General features: G+C 36.0%; 1 long non-coding RNA gene across 1 annotated transcript in view; it reads right to left on the bottom strand.

Annotated features, from left to right (window-relative positions):
* The window catches only part of LOC127697517 (uncharacterized), a 1,170,919-nt gene that overhangs the window by 965,774 nt on the left and 180,722 nt on the right, over nucleotides 1-24,423 (bottom strand). The gene's annotated exons all lie outside the window — the stretch shown is intronic.

The following is a 24,423-nucleotide window of genomic DNA, read 5'->3' as shown; positions in this document are numbered from 1 at the left end:
GCAGTTGGAACTGTCTTGACATTCCAGTAAAGGAAGTTCTGTTTGAGGTTGAGTAAAAAAGTACCATTTGGAAATAATTAAAGGACATAGCAACTTCCAAATTGGGATGTCAGGCAACTTAGTAGTTGAACAACTAAGATTCTTTCCTTGTGCTCTGGAGAAATAATCAGAAGGCTAAATACTCATAATTGCATGCTACTTTCCTGATACAAACCAAGAGAATTTTTTACAAAAACAGAGTACACCTAAAGTCTTTGATGTGTTTTGTGTTATTTTCCTGCAAGATTTAAAATGATTGGTAAGTGGCAAGTGAATAGTGTTCTCCAATAAGATCTTCTGTTATTAGAAACTCAAATTGTCTTAGCATTTACTAGGCCAGCCCTCTTGAACTACTTGATATACTGTTGATTTAGACAAGCTGAAAAAGAGCAACTCCATGATCCTCCTCAAAGATGCTCACAGTCTGTTCCCAGACATGGAAGTACATACCATCAAATTACAGAAAGAATTTATAGCTATTAATGCAAGATTATTCTATATTATATTAGTGAGAACCCTCTCATCATCAGATCCTTATCAGTGAAAATCAGAAGGTCAAAATGAAAGGGAAGAACATAGAGATGGAATTAGAGACTGAAATTTCATGCATTGAAGATATAGCATAAGATATAACTAGTCTGAGCAGCAATCTACCAAGAATTGGAAAAGACAGACAAGCAAACCACAACGAACTACAGAATTATTCTGTTCAGAGAGACAGGAATTGGGCATGGGCAACTCAGCAAAACTTATTTTGGTCCTAAATTTTATAACAAATACAATTCACAGATATAAAAGAGAAAAATGTATCTAAACTGAAAAGTAGAACATTATTGAACTTGATCTTTAAAAGTTACTTAAGGATAATGAAATCCATTCATTGTTATCCAGGTATCTGAGTTAAGTTTGCCCAGTTTAGTGGTAAGATTCATCTATTTTACAATGTTTCATACAAAAATAAATATATAAATAATATGAATATAGGTGCTAAATATACATTCATATTATTCTTATATTATGTGTGGCATACTAAATTATCTATTAAAAATAATATTACAGTGCTCTTACATCCAATTGACAAAAAGGATTTTAGAAACCTCTAGAAAGACATTTTCAAGGTTTATTTGTTTGTGTGTTTGTCTGTCTTTCTGTCTGTCTGTATGCCCCACATTGCTGCGTACACTCATGTAGTCCAGAAGCAATTGTGTAATCCCTTGGAACTGTAATTACAGGAGTTGGCATGCCACTTGACGTGGTTTCTGTGCATGGAATCTGTCCTGTGGATAAAGAAATGCACTTAGCTACTGAGTGTTCTTTTCTGTCCTCTAGAAAAAAAAATATACTGAAAGAGAGGCAAAGCTATCCTTTGCCTAAAAATCTTCCACTGGGCTTATTTTATGGATTAGTTCTGCAGTGCCTGGTGACATGAGTTTGGTACCCTAGGCCCAAAGTTGAGTTTAGAAAAGAGAGAATGAACTCCTTCATGTTGTGCTCTAAACTCCACAGACCCCCTGGTACACATACATATAAATACAGAATTACGGAGGAGAGGTAGGATGTAGAGAGCAAAGAAAGAGCTAGAAGGAGAAAAGCATGGGTATAAATAATATAAATACAGTATACTTGGGTGTAGCATTCTCACAAGCATATCATTCAGTCCTTGATAGACCATCATGTGAAAAAAAACTAGTTTTTTATTCCAAAGGTCTCTTTGTTTCCTATATAAATATGTTTTTTCGATTCTTTAGCTTTATAATATATTTATTTATTCTTTAATCATTTTTTAGTCCAGACTTTATGCCCCTCCAGGCACACCTTCCGACTGTTCCACATTCCATACATCGATCCCCTACCTCTACCTCCTAGAGGATGTCCCCACACGCCCACCCCACCAGACCTCCCTACTTCCCAGGGATCCATATCTCATGAAAGTTAGGTCCATCGTCTCTGACTGAATGCAGACTCAGCAATCCTCTGTTGTATAGATCTTGGGGTCCTCATATCAGCTGGTATAGGCTGTCTGATTGGTGACCCAGTGTCCGAGAGGTCCCGGGAGCCCAGGATAGTTGACTGCTAGTCCTCTTCCTCCAGGGAAGGTTGTTCTTCTCCTTTGCTTCTTCCAGCTTCTCCCTAATTCAACCACAGGGATCACCAGCTTCTTTCCATAGGTTGGGTGTAAATATCTGTATTTGATTCTTTCAGCTGCACGTTGGGCCTCTTGGAGGGTAGTCATGATAGACTCCTGTCTGTAAGCACAGCATAACATCAGCAATAGTGCTAGGCCTTGGGGCCTTTCCCTGAGCTGGATCCCAAATTGGGTTTGTCATTGGACTCCCTTTTCCTTGGGCTCTTCTCCATTTTTCCCCTGCAGTTATTTCAGACAGGATCAATTCTGGGTCAGAGTTTTTGACTGTGGGATGGCAATCCCAATCCTCCACTTGCTTTCCTGTCTTTCTACTGGAGTTTAACTCTACAAGTTACCTCTCCCCATTATAGGGCATTTCATCTAAGGTCCCTTCCTTTGAGACCTGAGAGTCTCTCACCTCCCAAGACTCTGGTACATTCTAGAGGGTCTGGTTACCTAACACACATGATATTCATATATGAAATTGTCATTTTGTAGCCTAAGTATGTAAACAAATACTATATCTTAATGAAAAGCAATGATTTAGTCATCTGTAACAATTTATGTCATAATAGAATTAGTTGTGCAAAATATATAAGTATTTTCGTTAAAGAACTAGTAATCATATTTTCTTCTTCTCCTGTATGATCAATAATAGTAAATTGATCAGAGGAAGGAGTAAGAGACAATGAACCTTTCTTCCATTAACAAATGTTTGATGAAAAGACTATTCTTTTGCAAGTTGACATAGGTAACTATAGTATAGGTAAGTTCATGATAGCACTGACTATCCATGTACAAAATATAGCGGTGCATAGCTCTACTCCTTACATTCTGTCTCTTATATATTCTCTTTATTTTCTCTTTTAAAAGATGTTCCCTGAAGCTTACAGAGGTATTATAAATGCCCTAAGTGTGCCTGAGAATTCAACTGTCCATTATTCTCAACACTTAGAGCAAACATGATTCTATGCATTCACCACCTTTCACAACAAAGAGAAGACATCTTTGATTACATTTAAACATAGCATGGGGCTGTATGTGAATCTGTTGCCTCCCTTTGGGATCCTTTCCCCTTACTAAGCTTCCTCCCCAGCCTCAATAAGAGAGCTGTACTTTGTCATACTACAAACTTGATTTGCCAAAGTTGGTTGATATTCATGGGAGACTTCCTCTTTTCTGAAGAAAAATGGAAAAGATGTAGGAGAGGACTTGGGAGGACTTACAGAAGAAGAAAAGGAAACTGTGGTTAGATAAAAAGTAAATAAATTATTAAAAATATTTATCTCTTTGCATAGACATATGATTGATATTAGATGGCAGTATGATGGTATGTCATTTTTGCTAAACAATTGTAGTAAGCTGTTCTTTAATATCACTGTCTTCTCCAAGCGAACTTTCTGACCAGTACTTCCAGTCATGAATTTCCTCTTTTGAAGCAGGGCTCAAATACAGAAACAGTGTAGCTGGTTACCTCCGAAAAAGTTCTGCATTTATTCACTTTTGGCCAGGTATTATCTGCTAGATTAGTGTTATAAGTGATGGAGTTCATAGCTGACTAAGATTACCAATGACTTTCTTGTCAAACAATCATCACAGCAGCTGCTATGAATATCAAAGTTAACTCTCAGGGAAGTTACTTCCAGTACAGATCCAGTTTGATTTCTCTGGATATTGATATCAAAGAATGTGGTGCCTTTAGTATTAAAATATTAGAAGCTAGATTTTGTTAGCAACTAGGAGGACTAGCAAGCTTTGATATTGCTTGGGGGTGATTTGGAGGGCATCCCTGGACAACAACTCATAAGAAAATATCCTAAACCTGGAAATGGAAAGACCTACTTTGTAATAGTTCACAGGTTATTGGACTACCATTATCCAGACATTAAAACAATCCTGCTGGCTTTGTCTCTGTCTCTCTCTCTTTCCTTCTCTCTCTCTCTCTCTCTCTCTCTCTCTCTCTCTCTCTCTCTCTCTCTCTCTCTCTCTCTCTCTCTCTTCCTTTCCCATGTGTGTGTAATTTTCTCACAAGCAAAAATGATTTTGAAATAGATATTACTTATTTGATGTGCTTTTTATTTTGTGTATCCTCACTGTCGTGTCTCCTATCCAGTTCCTCCACCTATGTTCTTGAATTCTCCAACTCTACATTTAGATTCCACACATTATATTACATCCTCCCTTAGGGCACTCCTCTTCTCCCATATTGATCCATTCTAGTTCTGGAATCTATACCTGTTCCCAGTAAAATAAATAAATCTAAATATTTGAAGCTAGGATCTGCCTAAGAAAGATAACGTGTCTTCATTTAGGGCCTTGATTATCTCAATTAGCCTACTCTTTCTCTACCCCATCCACAATTTAATAATTTTCCCTACAACTGAAAGAAATTTGTTTCTATATCACTATTCATCCATTATTTGATATCTAGGCCAATCCCAGTTTGTAGCTATTGTGAATAGAGCATTAGTGAACACATTTGAGCCAGTCTCTCTGTGATAGGATGTGCATACAGTTTGGGATATATTCCCAGGTGTGATGTATCTGAGTCATATAGTACTTCTATTTCCTTGGATTTTTATTTTTTTCAGATAAAACAAAATTTTATATGTACTTATATATAAATATATATGACTTTTATATAATAATAATTCATATACACAGTTTGAGTATGTTCTAAGATACATGCATAAAAGTATGTATCTAGTTGAATATTACTTTTTGAGTTCTAGGTAGTGATGTATAGAAGAGTTTGGAGAAGGGAAAGGGAATAGAGAAATGAAGTAATTATATTATAATCTCATAAATTATAGTGAATAATTTTTTTAAAAATTAATTATACTTCTAATGTGTGGAGAGAGCTCTTTCAAAACATAAAGAGGAGTTTGTATAATTAATAAGAATGAAGGAAGCTGGTGCTCTAGAAACAAAGTCTAAGATGAATCTGACCATCCATATGCTATGACCTACTCACTTGTATTATTCAGGACTATCTTGACTCACAGACTGGAATGTCTTTATATATTAATGAAAATTACTGGAATGATTCACAGTCTGTAGTCCAACTAACAGAAAAATGGGCAGCTGTAAATGGGAAGCTCTATAATCTAGTAGTTGCTCAGTCCAATGAGGTTATGTGTATCAGCTGGTCTTCTGTATAAACTGAAATCCCGAAGAAATAGGTTCCAAAAGATATGCTGGTAAATAAGTGCAAGCAGGTGAAGAAGAAGGAAGTCTTCCTTCTTCCATTGTCGTTACATAGACCTCCAGGAGAAGGTATGACCCAGATTAAAGTTGGATACCACCATGCCTATACCTAAGCTGTTGTTTTATATGGAACTTGCTCTGTCTCGGGCTGGCCTTGAATTCAAAGATCTGCTTACCTCTGTCTCCTGGGATTAACGGCATGTATCACCTTGCCTGGGCCTAAGATTTTCAGGTCCACTATACTTAAAGATCCCAATCAAAAGCCTGTGTCTTCCAGCCTCAAGATCTGGATCAGAAGTGTTCCCTACATTTCTGGATTGTAATTAATTACAGATATTGTCAAATTAACAACAGCAAATAGCAATCACACCATATAAAATAGATAAATAATTGTAATAAAAAGATATAGAGTTGACATATTTTTTTTAATTGGGGCAGGATCAAGTATATTTCGCATTTGGTTTTTGACTTTTTATGTGAACTGCAGCACACATTTCCAATACATGCTTCTTTACCATACATTTTAGTAGTTTCATTACCACAGACTTCTACATTTATAAAATAGATTTTATTATTTCATAGTCAATTGAGATTTATAAGAATGTGTCTTCTGGATCACAAAGTTATTTGTGAAGTTAATAGACTACCTGAGAAAGATTATAGATATTTAATAAATTTTAAGTGCTAAAGTATAGCATATGAAGTGAATGAAGAAAAGTGGAAATACATAGATTAAAACTTTTTCTTAGCTACACAAGACCTCCATAAAATAACTTGTCATCCAATGGTTAATAGTCACTTTCTCTATGTAGTTTTTTAATCTCTTTAATTAAACAAAACAATCACACCTTCATCTTCCCTTCTTGAAGCATTTCTTTTTTAATGTTAATAAAATTTTCTTTGAAAAACAAAATTAACCACATATATTTTCCTTTGAAGATCTGGTTTCCTATATTCGACTGAGTATATAGTTGATTTGTTGGCATATTTATTTATTTTTTTTATTTGATATAATTTATTTACATTTCAAATGATTTCCCCTTTTCTAGCCGCCCCCCACTCCCCAAAAGTCCCGTAAGCCCCCTTCTCTTCCCCTGTCCTCCTTCCCACCCCTTCCCAGTTCCCCGTTCTGGTTTTGCCAAATACTGTTTCACTGAGTCTTTCCAGAACCAGGGACCACTCCTGCTTTCTTCTTGTATCTCATTTGATGTGTGGATTATGTTTTGGGTATTCCAGTTTTCTAGGTTAATAACCACTTATTAGTGAGTGCATACCATGATTCACCTTTTGAGTCTGGGTTACCTCACTTAGTATGATGTTCTCTAGCTCCATCCATTTGCCTAAGAATTTCATGAATTCATTGTTTCTAATGGCTGAATAGTACTCCATTGTGTAGATATACCACATTTTTTGTATCCATTCTTCTGTTGAGGGATACCTGGGTTCTTTCCAGCATCTGGCAATTATAAATAGGGCTGCTATGAACATAGTAGAGCATGTATCCTTATTACATGGTGGGGAATCCTCTGGGTATATGCCCAGGAGTGGTATAGCAGGATCTTCTGGAAGTGAGGTGCCCAGTTTTCGGAGGAACCGCCAGACTGCTTTCCAGAGTGGTTGTACCAATTTGCAACCCCACCAGCAGTGGAGGAATGTTCCTCTTTCTCCGCACCCTCTCCAACACCTGCTGTCTCCTGAATTTTTAATCTTAGCCATTCTGACTGGTGTAAGATGAAATCTTAGGGTTGTTTTGATTTGCATTTCCCTAATGACTAATGAAGTTGAGCATTTTTTAAGATGCTTCTCCGCCATCCGAAGTTCTTCAGGTGAGAATTCTTTGTTTAACTCTGTACCCCATTTTTTAATAGGGTTGTTCGGTTTTCTGGAGTCTAACTTCTTGAGTTCTTTATATATATTGGATATTAGCCCTCTATCTGATGTAGGATTGGTGAAGATCTTTTCCCAATTTGTTGGTTGCCGATCTGTCCTCTTGATGGTGTCCTTTGCCTTACAGAAACTCTGTAACCTTATGAGGTCCCATTTGTCAATTCTTGCTCTTAGAGCATACGCTATTGGTGTTCTGTTCAGAAACTTTCTCCCTGTACCGATGTCCTCAAGGGTCTTCCCCAGTTTCTTTTCTATTAGCTTCAGAGTGTCTGGCTTTATGTGGAGGTCCTTGATCCATTTGGATTTGAGCTTAGTACAAGGAGACAAGGATGGATCAATTCGCATTCTTCTGCATGCTGACCTCCAGTTGAACCAGCACCATTTGTTGAAAAGGCTATCTTTTTTCCATTGGATGTTTTCAGCCTCTTTGTCGAGGATCAAGTGGCCATAGGTGTGTGGGTTCATTTCTGGATCTTCAATCCTGTTCCATTGATCCTCCTGCCTGTCACTGTACCAGTACCATGCAGTTTTTAACACTATTGCTCTGTAGTATTGCTTGAGGTCAGGGATACTGATTCCCCCAGATTTTCTTTTGTTGCTGAGAATAGTTTTAGCTATCCTGGGTTTTTTGTTGTTCCAGATGAATTTGATAATTGCTCTTTCTAACTCTGTGAAGAATTGAGTTGGGATTTTGATGGGTATTGCATTGAATCTGTATAGTGCTTTAGGCAAAATGGCCATTTTAACTATATTGATTCTACCGATCCATGAGCATGGGAGGTCTTCCCATTTTTTGAGGTCTTCTTCCATTTCCTTCTTCAGAGTCTTGAAGTTCTTGTCATACAGATCTTTCGCATGTTTGGTAAGAGTCACCCCAAGATACTTTATACTGTTTGTGGCTATTGTGAAGGGGGTCATTTCCCTAATTTCTTTCTCAGCCTGCTTATCCTTTGAGTATAGGAAGGCCACTGATTTGCTTGAGTTGATTTTATAACCTGCCACTTTGCTGAAGTTGTTTATCAGCTGTAGGAGCTCTCTAGTGGAGTTCTTTGGGTCACTTAGGTAGACGATCATGTCGTCTGCAAATAATGATAGTTTGACTTCCTCCTTTCCAATTTGTATCCCTTTGACCTCCTTATGTTGTCGAATTGCCCGAGCTAGTACCTCAAGTACAATATTGAAAAGATAAGGAGAAAGGGGGCAGCCTTGTCTGGTCCCTGATTTCAGTGGGATTGCTTCAAGTTTCTCTCCGTTTAGTTTGATGCTGGCTACCGGTTTGCTGTATATTGCTTTTACTATGTTTAGGTATGGGCCTTGAATTCCTGTTCTCTCCAAGACTTTAAGCATGAAAGGATGCTGAATTTTGTCAAATGCTTTTTCAGCATCCAATGAAATGACCATGTGGTTTTGTTCTTTGAGTTTGTTTATGTAGTGGATTGTATTGATGGATTTCCGTATATTGAACCAACCCTGCATTCCCGGGATAAAGCCTACTTGATCATGGTGGATGATCGTTTTGATGTGTTCTTGGATTCGGTTGGCAAGAATTTTATTGAGTATTTTTGCATCGATGTTCATAAGGGAAATTGGTCTGAAGTTCTCTTTCTTTGTTGGATCTTTGTGTGGCTTTGGTATCAGCGTAATTGTGGCTTCGTAGAAGGAATTGGGTAGTGTTCCTTCTGTTTCTATTTTGTGGAATAGTTTGAAGAGTATTGGTGTTAACTCTTCTTTGAAGGTCTGGTAGAATTCTGCACTGAAACCATCTGGTCCTGTGCTTTTTTTGGTTGGAAGACTTTCTATGACTCCTTCTATTTCTTTAGGCTTTATGGGACTGTTCAGATGGTCTAGTTGGTCCTGATTTAATTTTGGTATTTGGTATCTGTCAAGGAAATTGTCCATTTCCTCCAGATTCTCCAGTTGTGTTGAGTACAGGCTCTTGTAGTAGGATCTGATGATTTTTTGGATTTCCTCAGTTTCCGTTGTTATGTCTCCCTTTTCATTTCTAAGTTTGTTAATTTGGATACTTTCTCTGTGCCCTTTGGTCAGTCTGGCTAAGGGTTTATCTATCTTGTTGATTTTCTCAAAGAACCAGCTCCTGGTTTTGTTGATTTTTTGTATGGTTCTCTTTGTTTCTACTTGATTGGTTTCGGCCCTGAGTTTGATGATTTCCTTGTTGGCATATTTATTAAATAAACTTGTAATAAGTTACTGGTACAACTATAAGGGACATTGAATTAATTAAAATGACTATTTAATTCAAAACTCATTTATTTCCACAGAGAGAAATGATGATAATCACAACTTCAGAAATAGAAGCTAGTACAGTTTGTTTTGTAAAATACAAAATTTTATTTGGGTCATAAGACATAAATTAGTTTATTTTCAAATCAATTAAGAACAATTATTCATCTTTTATAAAAGATGCATAAATTGTATACATTTGTTTGAAGAATATTTTATTCAATATTAGCAAAAATAGATTTTTTCAAATGTAAGGCAATTGTATGCACCTTTAATTGGATGGAATCGCTTAAAGTACTAATCCTTTTATTGCTACTATTTTATGCTCCTTGTAGCAAAAAAATAAAAAGGACCAGAACATTGATACAAATTCATCCAGACAATCAGACTTAATAGCCTCTTTTCTGATAAGCTCAGGACAACCAGCTCATCTCTAAGAATAAATTATCATTAATTATTTGCTATGGCTCTTAACAGTATCACTTAAGAAAAGAGGACCTTACAGATACAGAGGCAAATGCTAGTAGTCAACCATTGGACTGAACATGGGGTCCCCAATGGAGGAGTTGAAGACTGGAGGAGCTGAAGAGGTTTGCAGCCCCATGGGAAGAACAACTATGTTCGCCAACCAGACACCCCAGTGTTCCCAGGAACTAAGCCATCAACCAAAGGGTAGACATAGTTCCAGCCAGAAGTGTGGCAAAGGAATTCCTTGTCTGGCATCAGTGGGAGAAGTCCTTGGTCCTATGAAGGCTATGATATATGCCCCAGCGTGGGGAAATTGAGGGGGGTGGTAAGTGGGAGTGGGTTGGTTGGATGAGCATATTCTTGGAGGCAGGGGATGGGAGGATGGGTTGGTGGTATTCAGGGAGGGGGGAAACGGGGAAAGGGTATAACATTTGAAATGTAAATGAAGAATATATTCACTTAAAAAAGATATAAGGATGTTAAAAAGGCTTCATCCAAATAGAAAATACTTGTGAATGAAACTGAAATCACCTATAACTATTATGAATGGTTTGCAGCATGACTAAGATATGATATCACTGTTTTATACAGTCACAAAGCTAGAGAAAAATTCATGGAAATGGTCACTAATTTTAATGCCATGTGACATGAAAATTAAGCAAGCAACCCATGTAATACAAGTGTGAATGCTAATTATTGTCAATATTGCTTTTTAATGCATCAATATTTCATCTAAGTCACTGTGAAAGGGAAATAGTTCATAAATTTGATATCACAACACATTGTGACTCCTCCATTATCAAATGATGGTTTTCACTTCCAGCTGGGGTGTAGCTATGAAACTGCTTGGAATAAAATAATTTATGATCATGATTTTAAAAGGAAAACAGCAGATAATTGCAGTGGTTCTTTATCCCATCTGAATAAACTCCTCTGTTTAATCTCTTACTAATCTACAATCAATCCTCTTTATTGACTATGATGTGGAATGGATAATAATTACACAGATCAAATGCTCAAATACCATTGTTTTGAAATAACAATATTTACACAGCAACGTACAGTTTTGCAAAGCTTTTTGCCAAAAATAGAAGATAAGTTTTTTTAAGCTGGTTTCTACTTAAAAAAAAAAATCAGAAGCTGAGGTTTCTTCAAAATGGTTATTCTGCAGACCATAGATGACACTATCACATAGATGGCCCACGTACATCTTCTCTTTCCCCAATGAATAAATGGCTGTTTTGGATTCACCATGACTTCATCCATTCATAGTTATTGCTGTGAAGGTACATGAGTTACCTACAGCAGGGAGTAAACTAATTTTCTTGTCTTCATTCTCAAAAATGGAGGAGGAGTAGGGGAGAAGGAAGAAGGAAAGAAATAATTTTCTATGTGTATTTTTTGGTCCATAGTAGAAAGCATGAATGCCTAGAAAAGGAAATGGGGATATCTCTAATGTAAAACCAACAAAGCTTCCCATCTAAATGAGTCAGAGAGCAACAGAGTAGATGGATATTTTCCCAGACACATGAGCAGTGTGCATCAGGAAATGCAGGACTTAATTACCATGAAGCTGGAAATAGATGCTGGGCAGACAACATGCTGCCGGAACAATCAGTAATGACCTTTTCTAAAAACTTGACAACATTTACATGTAATCAAATGTGTGTTTGATTACTTGTAGGCAATACTTTGTCATCATCTATGATATTAAAAGAATTTGTAATACCATATCAAATTAATTTTATAACAGAACTAAATGACTTTCAGACAAATAAAAAATGTCTTTAACTGACTTGAGTCAGCTCATTGAATTTGACGAAATTATGAAGAAGCTATTATGTATCAGGCTTGAGTGTGTTGTTAATCAGATCCTAATAAATAAACTGTGGTGAATATGTGATCCAACCAATACTAATATCCCCATGCAGGTTTGGGGATTAAGAGTGTTGTCCTGTATTCACAGAATGTATAATGTTGATTCAGGAGAATTGTCATGAATTCAAGGGTAGATAATAAGGTAAATTCTAGATCAGGCTGATATGTATAATGAGACCATTCCTCAAAAATTTTAACTACAACTTCTACTATTACTACAAAAAATAGCAACAACACCAACAAATGGGGATGATATTCAAACGGAGTACACAATTTATCTGTATAGAGCATATAATTTAAAAACACAAAACTTTAGTTTTAAGAAATAATATACCAATAACAAAAGAACACACAGGGTATGCACTCACTGAAAAGTGGATATTAGCCCAGAAGTGTGGAATACCCAAGACACATTTTACATATCAAAGGATGCGGAGAAGGAGGAAGAGCAAAGTATGGATACTTGGGTCCTTTGTAGAAATGGGAACAAAATACCCACAGAAGGAGATACAGAGACAAAGCTTGGAGCAGAGTCTGAGGGAAAGACCATCCAGAGACTACCTACCCCACACAGGGATCCATCCCACATACAGTTACAAAACCCAGACACTATTGTCGATGCCCATAAAGGCTGCCTGACTAGAGCTGGATGTAGCTGTCACCTGGGAGGCTCTGCTAGTACATGACAAATACTGAGGGGACACTCTCAGCCAGCCCTTGAACTGAGCTTAAGGTCCCCTGTCGGGGGAGCTAGAGAAAGGACCTAAGGAGCTGAAGGGGTTTGCAGCTTGCAGCACCATAGGAGGAATAACAATATGGTCACCCAGTCCTCCCAGAGTTCCCAGGAACAAAATCATCAACCAAAGAGTACACATGGAGTTACTCATGGTTCCAGACTCATAGACAGCAGAGGATGGTCTTGTTAGACACCAAAGGAGGAGAGACCCTTGGTCCTGGAAAGACTTGATGCTGTATTGTAGAGGAATACCAGGACAGGGAAGTAGGAGAGGATTGATTGGAGAAGGTGAGATTCCTAATGGGATTTTCAGGGGACTGGGCAACCTGGAAAGGGGACAACTTTTGAAATGTAAATAAAGAATATATCTTAATTAAAAAAAGAAATTTAAAAAAAGAAAAAAGAAAGAAATAATATAGATTCTTGGAGTTTTTCTTAAACCTTTAAATTTCCATTTATATCATTAAATATTGTAAGGTTGCTAGTAAGGTGGTCACTAGGAAGGTTACTTGCTGAAAAATTTGACAACCTGTGTTTGTGCCCTGGAACCCACAGGTGGAAAGACAGTGGCAATCTGAAAAGTTTTTTGTCTAACAACCATAAACACTCCTTGTGTACTGTATGTGCCTGCATTTGCAGAGAGTTACTAAATAAATATTAAAAACATTTGGGCAAGAATGAGCTATTTTTATGGAATCCTACTTAACTTTCCTTTTAGCTTGGGCAGCATTAAACCCATGGAAATGAAGCAATTATTTAAGTACTGTGATTTCAGTAAAATATGCATGTTAATTAATTTTACTTGAAGGACACTTTCATACTCGTATTACAATGGAATAATTGCATAATGATAGAATTATCAAATGAATGGGATCTACAATGCATTTCTTTGAATGATGTGCATTGAAAGTCAGGCTGTGACTGCTGCCTTTAGCTGAAGGCATAGATATTCACCCTTGGGCTTATGCTGTTTTATCCTTCCACAAAGTCGATAACAGCTATAGAATTGTTAATAGCAGATCCAATTTAATATTTTACACTTGGTAGAGAAATGGGAAAAAGCAAATTTCTCAAGTATACTTTTGGAAAACTCAATCATTTGTGTTTAGGACTCATTGTGACTGTCCAAAAAACAAACATATTTGTTCTGTACTTTTATTGTCAAGCATTTTGTATGTAAAATCTTCTTATGTTAAGTAGCTAAAATTTTGCTTCTTGATCTGATATAGTACTGAGGAAACTCTAGTTACTGGTTGACTCACTCTCTTCTGTGAGATCAAGAAGGGGTGAATGTTTGCTTTGTTCGCTGATGTACCCCAACATCCAGAACAATCTACTACATGATATAAACACAGTAAACATTAAATTAACAAAATAAAAATCCTGAAACGTCCCATACTGTACTGTAAGTGGCATCATGTTTTATTGCTTCCACAAAGTATTTAGTGTTATTGCTTAATATATACAATTCATATCAGTGAATGACACTTTAGTGTAAATTATTCACATTATAATTGGTTTACATTGGTTTCACAAAGAAAAAATAATGCTTCATATTTGGGTTATTTGAGCACATGCACATTATTACAAAATAGTTTACAAAGAAGACCATAGGCTTAAGCATAAAAGTAACTTCTCATTTTATTTTGCAAAATGGTAATATTTCAGTGACAGAACTATATATTTTGTGTGTTCTTAAGTGACAGAATCCATTTAATAAATACATTTAAGTGATATGAGAATGTGACGCATTAAAGGTTTAAGTTCAGTCTGAAAAATATTATTAAATATTTAAAAGTATTCATCATGGAAAATAGTAGCCCTAAGTATGTAGGTTACATACAAAACTTTTGCAATGTCAAGTTTTTGTTTTTCTTTCCAATAAATACTTGGAATCCTCTCATAAGTTATCAATGACTATCATTATTCTCTATTAGAAGAATAGAACATATTCTTAAAGGCATGAAAAGAGGCACTATTCTTTGTTTTCATTTATTTCTTAGTTATTCCTAAGAATATTCTTATCATTCAAAATTAAGAAAAAAAGTATAACTATTGTTAAAAGGTAAGTAGGTCTTTGTGTGAGTCACAATGAGAAAGTTAATGTTATATCAAGATCTAATGGAAGTAATGTTATGATTTAATTCAAAGTAATTTACTATTATTATGGAAAGCTAATAATGTAATTATTTTTACTGAAACAAAAATAAGGCAGTTAGAAGCTAGAAAGTGGGTTTTGTATATAGAATAGATATTTGCTGAATTAGATTATGATAGGGTCATTTGGGAAGCCAGTATAATTTACTGTGCTTTGGCTGTTGGTCAAACAGACATGTTGTTTTCCAAAATAGCTATTTAGCCTTAGTGTTGCTAACTGCTTCCAAAAAGGGGTGGCTGCTATCTGCTTTTTAGCCATCTTTAGAAATACCGATAACATCTAAATCTGAGTAAAGGACAGCCATGGACTAGAAGGTAGATAGGCATTATGAGTTGCCTGAACAACTTTCCACATCACTGTAACAAGTTAACCAGCAGGAAAAAGTAAGGGGGATGCTTAATTTCTTTCACAGTTTCAGAGGAATTTCATAAAGCATGAAATGATAGGGAAAATAGCAAAATAAGTAACTCCATATAGATCCAACAGCTGTGAGGTCAGTACTGGTCAAATGTTGTAAACCAAGAAGCAGAGATACCAGATTGGAGCTAGAAGATAGCATAGCCATTTGAGACCCGTCCTTAGTGATGGACTTTACTAGCCTTTTACATTTTACCCTCTTTGTTTTCTAGAGCTCCAATTTTTCTCCTTATTTTCAGCCACTGCCTTGACTAAGCTTCTCATTCCTCAAGTTCTCTTCCATGGTCTTTCTCTCCTCTATATTTCTTTAAATATTTTCCTCCCTGTCCTCTCCAAATTTGTAGTGACATAACAGTTCACCACAGCTTGTGAGTTCATTTGGAAATAAGGTATTTGCCAACTAGAACTGTTAATATTTAAAAGAAGAAAAGAAGTGATTAAAGAGTATCACAAGCTAAAGGCCAATATTTTAAAATAAAAGTCATATTCTCAGAAGTGCACATGGATTATGCCAAATATAAAAAGAAAGAGGTATTGAAATGATGACTCTGTAAGCCAACAATGAAGAAACTATCAGAAATTACTAAAGTTGGAAGAAAGATATTTCTTTTAGCCTTTGAAACACATGTGCCTATGAAACATAAGAATTTAGATTTCTATTCTGGTACAGATTTGCATGTACATCCACATGTGTATATATGTACATATAGTGTCCCTCTGTATTTCTAAATATATAAACACAAACTTCCTGTACAGTGCTACTTATATGGATGTTTGGTATTGGATAATCAACTGATATATTCTAAGAAGGAAAAGATCATTTGTTTAACTCTCAGGATTTCTTATTTGACTATAGTACTTTGTATAGGGCTAAAGCCTTATAGAAATTCCATTCTCGTAATGTTCACTGCTGTCATCCATTTGCAATTCACATTTAGTCAGTTATGTTGATATGACTTTATGGTTGTAGCTTTAGATGTGACTAGAATACACAATCTCACAGCAAACTTCCTGTTTCTTTGCTTCATAGTCTTCCCCCTTTGATGTAATTCCTAAGCCTTAGCTGTAGCTGCTCTGCTGCAGATATATCAGTTGGGCCTGGTCTCCACAATTATGCATTTTCAAATGATGAAGGCTTTCTTTTATAGTCTACATATATGGCAAATAGAAGTTTCATTGATGAGAAGTAAGAACTACACTTTTCTATTGGTATAAGGATAAATATTTAGAAAGTAATTAGGGAATATGCTGGCTTAATAAAATGGATATTATAGATTCTCTTCTGAGATTCATAAATTTACTAGCTGGCTTTGGGTTGATGTCTAGATTTCCAGGCGAAAGCACGATATCCTCCTGGTTAAATGGGCTTTAAGTCCAATTTGAAAGCTTTTGTCTATGTACAAAGTATCTGTACCACCACTGAATTCTTATGGCTATTGTGCCATGTTGCTCATTGTTGTGGTTCATAAGCAAGATAGCTGAGTAAGGCTGTTTCCTTCCTACATGGTGCCTTATAAAAACAAGAAAGATAAACTTCAGAAAGTAAGCTTTTGTGTCAACTGCATCTCAGGGTCCTCTGAACTCCAAAAATGAAAGCATGGTGCTTTAGCAAAAAGAACTAATCTTCCACTTCTGTGAATCAAATGACTAAGGACAACAGCAATAGTCACCAGTGTTTTAGGAATCAGTTGAACAACCATGATCAAGTCATAAATACTTCTTGAATCTTTTGTCAGTATTTTAGGTCTCCCACAATTACTACCTTTTATCATAGGTGTCTATACTACCATTCCACTCACTTTCCATTTATTCTTTCTTGAATGTCATATGTTTCATTCTTGCCCCTATATTTTGATGATAGAGAAGAGAGTTCACGTAGCATTGTCTTATTATTGTTGAGATTTGTATTTTGGTGCTGATAACTCTAAGTTACTGATTTATTTAATTTTATATCTGGCTGAAGTAGTTTATCAGCCTGAGAAGTTCTCTAGTAGAATTTTGGGGGTCTCTTATGTATATTTTCATGTCATCTGCAAATCATGATACCTTCATTTCTTCTTTGCCAATTTGTATCCCCTTGATGTCTTTTTGTTGTCTTATTGTTCTATACTGAATAGATATGGGGAGAATGGGCATCCTTGTCCCTGATTTCAGTGGGATTGCCTCAAGTATGTCTCCATTTAATTTGATATTGGCAGCTGGTTTGTGGTAAATAGCTTTTATTATGTTTTGGTATGGGCCTTGAATTCCTGATCTCTCCGATACTTTTAACATGAAGGGGTGTGGTATTTTGTCAAATGCTTTTTCTGCATTTAAGGAGATGTACATTTGATTTTTTTCTTTGAGTTTGTTTATATAGTGGATTACATTAATGGATTTTCATATATTGAACCAACCTTGCATCCCTGGAATGAAGTCTACTTTATTATGGTGAATGATAGTTTTGATGTGTTCTTGAATTCAGTTTGCAAGAATTTTATTGAGTATTTCTGCATTAGTATTCATTCGTGAGATTGGTCTAAAGTTTTCCACAGTCATAGGGTATACAGGAGGGTGAGGGGACTAAAATGTGGAGTGTAAAAATTAATTAATAAAATATGGAGGGTAGAATAATTAATTAATTAATTAATTTACACTATTGACTGATTTATCCCTACTGTTTTAACCCATATAACTTTTGCTATCAGTATATGATTAGGAGACACCATGATTTGAGATTGGATTAAATTTTTTACTACTCTTCCTAAATGGAACAAGTTATTTACTAAATGTAACAGGAATGATTCTTCACAATACAAGTCAAGTTATAACAAAATAATTGAGGACATACTTTCATGACTTCCTATCTCACATAAATTAAAAATTAAAATCCTCTAAATAATTCACAAGTGAACTTTCCCAAGCTTCCACACTGTTCCCACTTCTCATGAATTCTCTTAACTTTGTCCTGTATCATAGACATGAATAGCAATTTGCCTTTTAGTGACTCATTTGAAACCTGCTGTTTAGGGGTAGGATGATATTAGACAGAAGATAAAGAAAAAATGCTGTTCTTCTGTTTAAATAGAGTTCAGAAAATCCATTAGCTGGCTTTTCAAATGAGAATTTGTAATGATTACATTATCTCTGTGAAATATTCTTACTTATACATCTGTACTTACAATAAAATTTCATCCCAGTATTCTACCTAATCTCAGCAGTCCAGTGTTTACCTCCATGTTTTGAAAGAAGTTTGATTCTCACTGTTCTTAATAGTTACTTTTTAGTTAAAAAGTAAATCAATCTTACAGCACACAGAAAATCTCCTACTTCCATTCAACTACCCTTTTCTCCATATTCAGGTACAATTCCTTTCCATCATTGGCACTTCTTCACAGCAATTCTAATTTCCACAGGCCTGCAAGTGGTCTGCAGCCCCAGCATGTATCCAGCTACCAGCCTGGGAATATACATCGTGGCCCTGCTAGAGCTCCCACACTTGATGTGCTTGTGCTTCATTTGATATACTCTAACACCATTCCTCACTCACTTCCCTCTGTGGAAACAAACTTATTTGACTTCCCATGACTTTATTTTATTTTTACTTGCCCTTTTATTGATATTATATGTACTTATTTATTTTCCCTTTTTTTTTCAATCCAGATTTTGTACCCCTCCTTGTCCACTTTCTGACTGTTCCACACTCCATGCCTCCTCCTTTCTCCAGGAGGATGTCCTCCCACCCCCACCAGACCTCCGTTGGGTGTCCAGTCTCTTGAGGGTTAGGTGCATCTTCTCTGACAGAACCCAGATTCAGCAGGAATGTATGTGGGATATTAAGACATTAGACTTGAAGACAACTCTTTCCATGTTTTCCTAGAATAAAAAGCTACAATTTACAGTGTTAATGATGAACAAGAAAATCATAAAAAGTGACTCTGATCCTTGAGTAAATGACTTGAATACCTCCTGAAACTGCTAGTCTAAAAAAAAATATTTTATTTTCATAAAGGAAAACCTAACTTTTATTGTTTATTGTTATTGCTCTTCTAAATATGTGTCCTAATATTATGCAATCAATTTAAATCAGGGTTATTTCTATATGTTACTTAGGGACTAAGACAGAATGCTATCATAAACTTTCTCCAGTTACATATAAGGTTTAGCAGTAATCTACAAAAAAAAAATTGTATCATTAACATAAAAAGCAAAAGGGTTGGGACTTATTAGAGTGCCAGTACATAACTGATTATTTAAAGGAAAATAAAAAAATAAAAATGGGAGCATATCATCCAATTTAGAGAAATCCTCACAAATTCTTTTTTTTTATTCCATATATTCTTTATTTACAAGTAATTTTCCCTTTCCTGGATCCCCCTCCCCAAATGTCCCATAAGCCCTCTTCCCTCCCCCCTGTTCACCAATCTAACCCTTCCCACTTCCCTGTCCTGGTATTCCCCTAAACTGCTGCACTGAGCCTTTCCAGGACCAGGGGCCACTCCTTCCTTATTCTTGGGCATCATTTGATATGTGAACTCACAAATTCTCAATGGAAACTTGTTTTGTGAAAACCAAAGAACTCCAATACATATTTGCATCTTGTTCATTCTCCTGTCATTTATTAATGAAGTTTCTATAACTTTTAATATATTCTTTGTTAATTTTATATCATGCAACTCAAATCCCAATCATCTCCCTGTCCCTGTTGAGCTTTAGTCTATTCCTATGTATTATAATGCTGAGTGCAGATGCCCAAGACCTGGTTGCACCAGAGACAAGAAAGTCTGCATTCAGATGCAAGTGGTGCTATGTGATCTTACTCACAACTTATTTCTGATTTGTAAATAAAGATACAGACAGCCAATATCTGGGCAGAAGAGACATAGGTCGGGATAAGGATCCTGGGCTTGGGGTTGGAGGAAAACAATTAGAGGGTGAAAAATAAGAGAAGAGAAAGCTGCCAGGGGCTAAGTGAGTCATAAAACAATGACCATGTATTTCTGCTAATTGGAGTTAAGAGCATCCCAAATGATACACAATAAATTATATAATGGGATTCCTAACTAAGAAATAGACATTGTGAGATAGAAAGCAGATATCTGCACAGTTCTTGTGCCCATTAAAACTTATTGTAAATATAAAGCTTGTGTATGTTCTTTTGTCCAGGATCTAAATGTTTAAAGGCAAAGTAGAAACCCTGGATTGGGATTTAATCATTTCTTCAACAATTCTCTTGTATTTGCCCTCTCCACTACCAAATTAAAAATCACACATACAAAGGAACAAAAAACAAAACAAAAAAAGCATAGAAAGTATCCCATGGGGTCCCCCAATGGAGGAGCTAGAGGATGGTCCAGAGGAGCTGAAGGGGTTTATAGCCCCATGGGAAGAACAATGATTTTGGCCACCCAGATGCCTCAAGACTCCCAGGGACTTAACCATCAACCAAGGGCCACACATGGTTCCAGCCAAAAATGTGGCAGAGAAAGGCCTTGTTGGCTATCAGTGGGAGGAATGGTTCTTGATCAGGTAAAGGCTCAACAGAGGCCACAACAAAGGGAAACCGAGGGGGTGGGGGAGGGAGTGTATTGGGTGGAGAGGCATATACATGGAGGCAGGGGGAAGGAGGAGGGGGATTGGTTGTGGGGTCTTAGGGGAGGGGAAATATTGGGAAAGGTTTTACCATTGGCAATGTAAATGAAGACAATATTCAATAAAAAATTATATCTCCTGTCATGGAAGCTGTAGTGTATCACAGTATGTCTCACAGTGTACTCTTCTTGCAGATATTCATTGTGATGAAATTGGTCTGGATCATTGGTCATGGTCTCCAGCTTCTGTAAAACCATCAATATTAAATCTTCACTGGGACTCCTCCTGGTAATCCTGTTGTTGTCCTGTGTCATAGAGAAAATACAGCTTTGGATCATAGAACCAACACTATTATGCAACCAAAAAGGTCACAGATAGTAGAGATTTGGGGTTGTGTCTACTCAAAGTCCTCTATCTGAACCTAGTTGGTAGCTGAGCTGATCAGCTCACTGACTCTCCCTTATCCACATGACCAGGGCCAGGTCTTCAGTATTGCTCTGGTTAGAAAAGAATTCCAGTGAGAATGAAGATCCTGGACCCTAAGATGAGACTGCAAGTACAGGACATGAATGTCTTTTCTAGGCCTGTCCTTGATTCTTGTTCAATTATTTCTTTATGATCATTATTGATTTTTAATTTGACTATGCAGGTTTATCACGTTTCAGACCATTAGCACCCCTCTACCATTCAATTTTCCCTAATCTATTTCTATTTATTGAAGAAAATTATCCTTTGTTACAGTATAGCTTGGGGAGAATTTTGTATATAGATTATTTATCTGCATTATTATAAATAGTGTGTTTTGTTTAACAGGCATGTATTCAATTTTGTACTTGTGTTTATGTATCTTTTGTCATAACAAAAGCATCTGATATGGTTTTTAATTTAGTTAAATGCATTTATACCAGATAGTACATACAAATTACTACATAATATAGTGTTTCAAGAGCCAGAGAGTGTCTAAGTGAGTAAACTTGCTTGTTGCCAATCTTGATGACCTGAACTTAATTCCTAGCACCAACATGCTGGAGGAAGAGTGTACCTGTCCAGAAGCCACAAGAAAACTGGGTTTACCTGAAAGTGAGGGTGGAATTAAGGTAGGGGCATGAGAGAAGAATGAAGCCAAGACCAAAGTTCTGATCAAGGCTCAAAGTTTAATTTTCAGTTCTGTGTTTATATAGGTAAAGAGCCTTCCTTTTAGCTGTGTTCTTGTTTCAAAACAAGTTCAGCAGGCAGTCTTGTTTTTGAGGAATACTGTGGATATGGTAAACAGGAGACTTCCACCTGGTCAGAAGACTTCACCCCAGGTGGGCTAGGCAACTGTGGCAAACAAGGTCTGATTAGCCTGCTCAAGCCTGGGGGAAGGTTACACAACAGAATCAATTAATGTAAGTTGTCCTCTGACCTTGAGAGCAGAAGTAGGTATAAATCTCCATGTTCCCATATTCAAATAAAGTTAAACATTTCTATTTTCTCAAAGATCTATCATTTCTTTATTAAGACAAGTCCATAATCCGACCTTCTAGATATTTAACATTCATAGTACATAGTCTTACCTATAATACATATATTTTCCAGTCACACAACAGAAGTTCTATCTACTCCACCTTACTGTCCATCAGTTGATTTTTCTCTATCCTGCTCCAACATTAAAAGTTTCTGGTACCCTCATCCATTCTACTTCACCATGTTTTCTAATTCCCCATATGAGTAAGAATAGATGTTTCTTTTCTTTCTAACTTTGACTTTTTTTACTCAACATAATGATCTCTGCTTCCATCCACAGTATATCAAAGCATAGAGTTTCATACTGTTTTATAGTTAATATCACATTCATACTGTTATAGCTAAATTCACATTTCTAAAGATCTGTCCATGGAAGGATACATGATATTTTAATTTATTTACTACTGTGAATAGTGCTGTAAATAATATGTAACTCCACAATGTTTTCAACCTGCTAAGATCACATCCTGTGGATACATATACAGTAGAGGAATTGTTCTTTCATACATTAATTCTTGTTTCCATTTTTCAATGAGTTTCAATACTATTCTTCATGTTGACTACTAAGTTCCAGACTAGTAGGTTTTAAGTATTTAATATTCTTGTCAGTACCTGCTCCAATAAAAACAAGCACAATAAAAAAAACCCTATAACACGCTTCAAATATAAAGAAGCTCGTGGTTTTCCCTTAGCAATCTAGTAATGCAAAACAATTGAAAATCCTGGGCCACAAATACTGTTCAGTAAATATCTTTACACTTCCATAGGAATGCATGCTTTATGATTAGCTGCTTATGCCTATGTTGTAATACATTTTACATTTAATTGTGTAGAGTGCTGCTAAATTCATCTCTACAACATCTCTATGCTCTGTCTCGCTATGAATGAAGCCTTAATGCCATTTTTATGTATAAAAATTAAATATTTTCTTTGTTCCTAACTTTGTCTTCTATGATCGATATACAGATTTTTCATATACTAGATATGAGCCTTATTTAAGTTTTTATACTGAATAGATTCTTAAATATGCCATATTTTATCAATTTTGCTTAAAACATACTGCTTATGTAGATATCTGAAATTTTACTGTAAATTTACAAGATTCTTGAAACATAAGTAATCCCTTCCCATCCAAGACTAGCAAATATTCTATATTTATATAACTGTATAAATCATCCCTTAAGAAATTCAGTTCTTAACTGCAAGCAGAATAACCTTATGATCCTTGTAAACAAGTGGAAAATTAAGGTGCATCACACAAGTTTTCTACTGTTTCATTCAAAAGCCTAAACAATTTAGGACATAGGCCAGGCAAATAAGAAGAAATACATTTTGTAATTTAGAACATTTATCATGCTTTTAAAATATGTCAAATACTCTCCCTTAAACATAAATTTACTCTGACAAGTTTTCAGTGAAATTATAAATATGAAAGGCTCCAAAGATCATGAAACTTAACAGATTCTGCTATGCTGAAATTTATACTGGGAACTAATATTGAGGACCCCAGATATATTTTCACAGACATTTTCTTATGAAGCTTTTGAATTTTAGAGGTAGAAACATCTGTCTTTTTCTCTTTGTCAATCAAGGATAGGTCATTTTTCCCAGCACTATAATTCTTCTGAAATTGAGAATATGAAATAACTCATCACACTTATGATTAGGAAAAAAAAAGATGTATCTTTGCAACCAGTAATGGATATTTTATATGTATTGAACCTGACTCAATCTAAATGTGAAAGTTACCAAAGACAGTTCAGGGGAAGACAAAGGTTCATTTACATCAAAACAGAAATTCTTAGAGTTTGGTTTCCTCTGTTATAGGAATGAGCAATTTAGTCTCTTAAAATTTTTCTCATGTGTTGTAATGTAAGACTCAGGAAGTCTTAACTTACCAGAGACCACCCTGAGTGAACCATGCAGAAATGGGAATCGATGCAAAAAGCAAGAGGAATTTTATTTAAGCCAGCACTCATGGGGAGAGAAGGATCACATGTATCCTGCTCACCACTGGCCTTTTTTACAGTCCTCAGGGCAGGTGCCATTAGGCACAATGTGACTGGCAGAACAATGTTATCTTTAAACTATTTGGTTGTTAGGGGATGAGGTAGGTGGCTAAGGGTCTCAGAATAACTCTGTGCCTCCCTTAGCCATAGGACCTCCCTGTGGTCTGAGGAATGTAACTTA

This window comes from Apodemus sylvaticus, chromosome 12 (genome assembly GCF_947179515.1).
Source record: "Apodemus sylvaticus chromosome 12, mApoSyl1.1, whole genome shotgun sequence".
Classification (NCBI taxonomy): domain Eukaryota; kingdom Metazoa; phylum Chordata; class Mammalia; order Rodentia; family Muridae; genus Apodemus; species Apodemus sylvaticus.
This window is presented reverse-complemented; position numbering and strand designations above follow the sequence as displayed.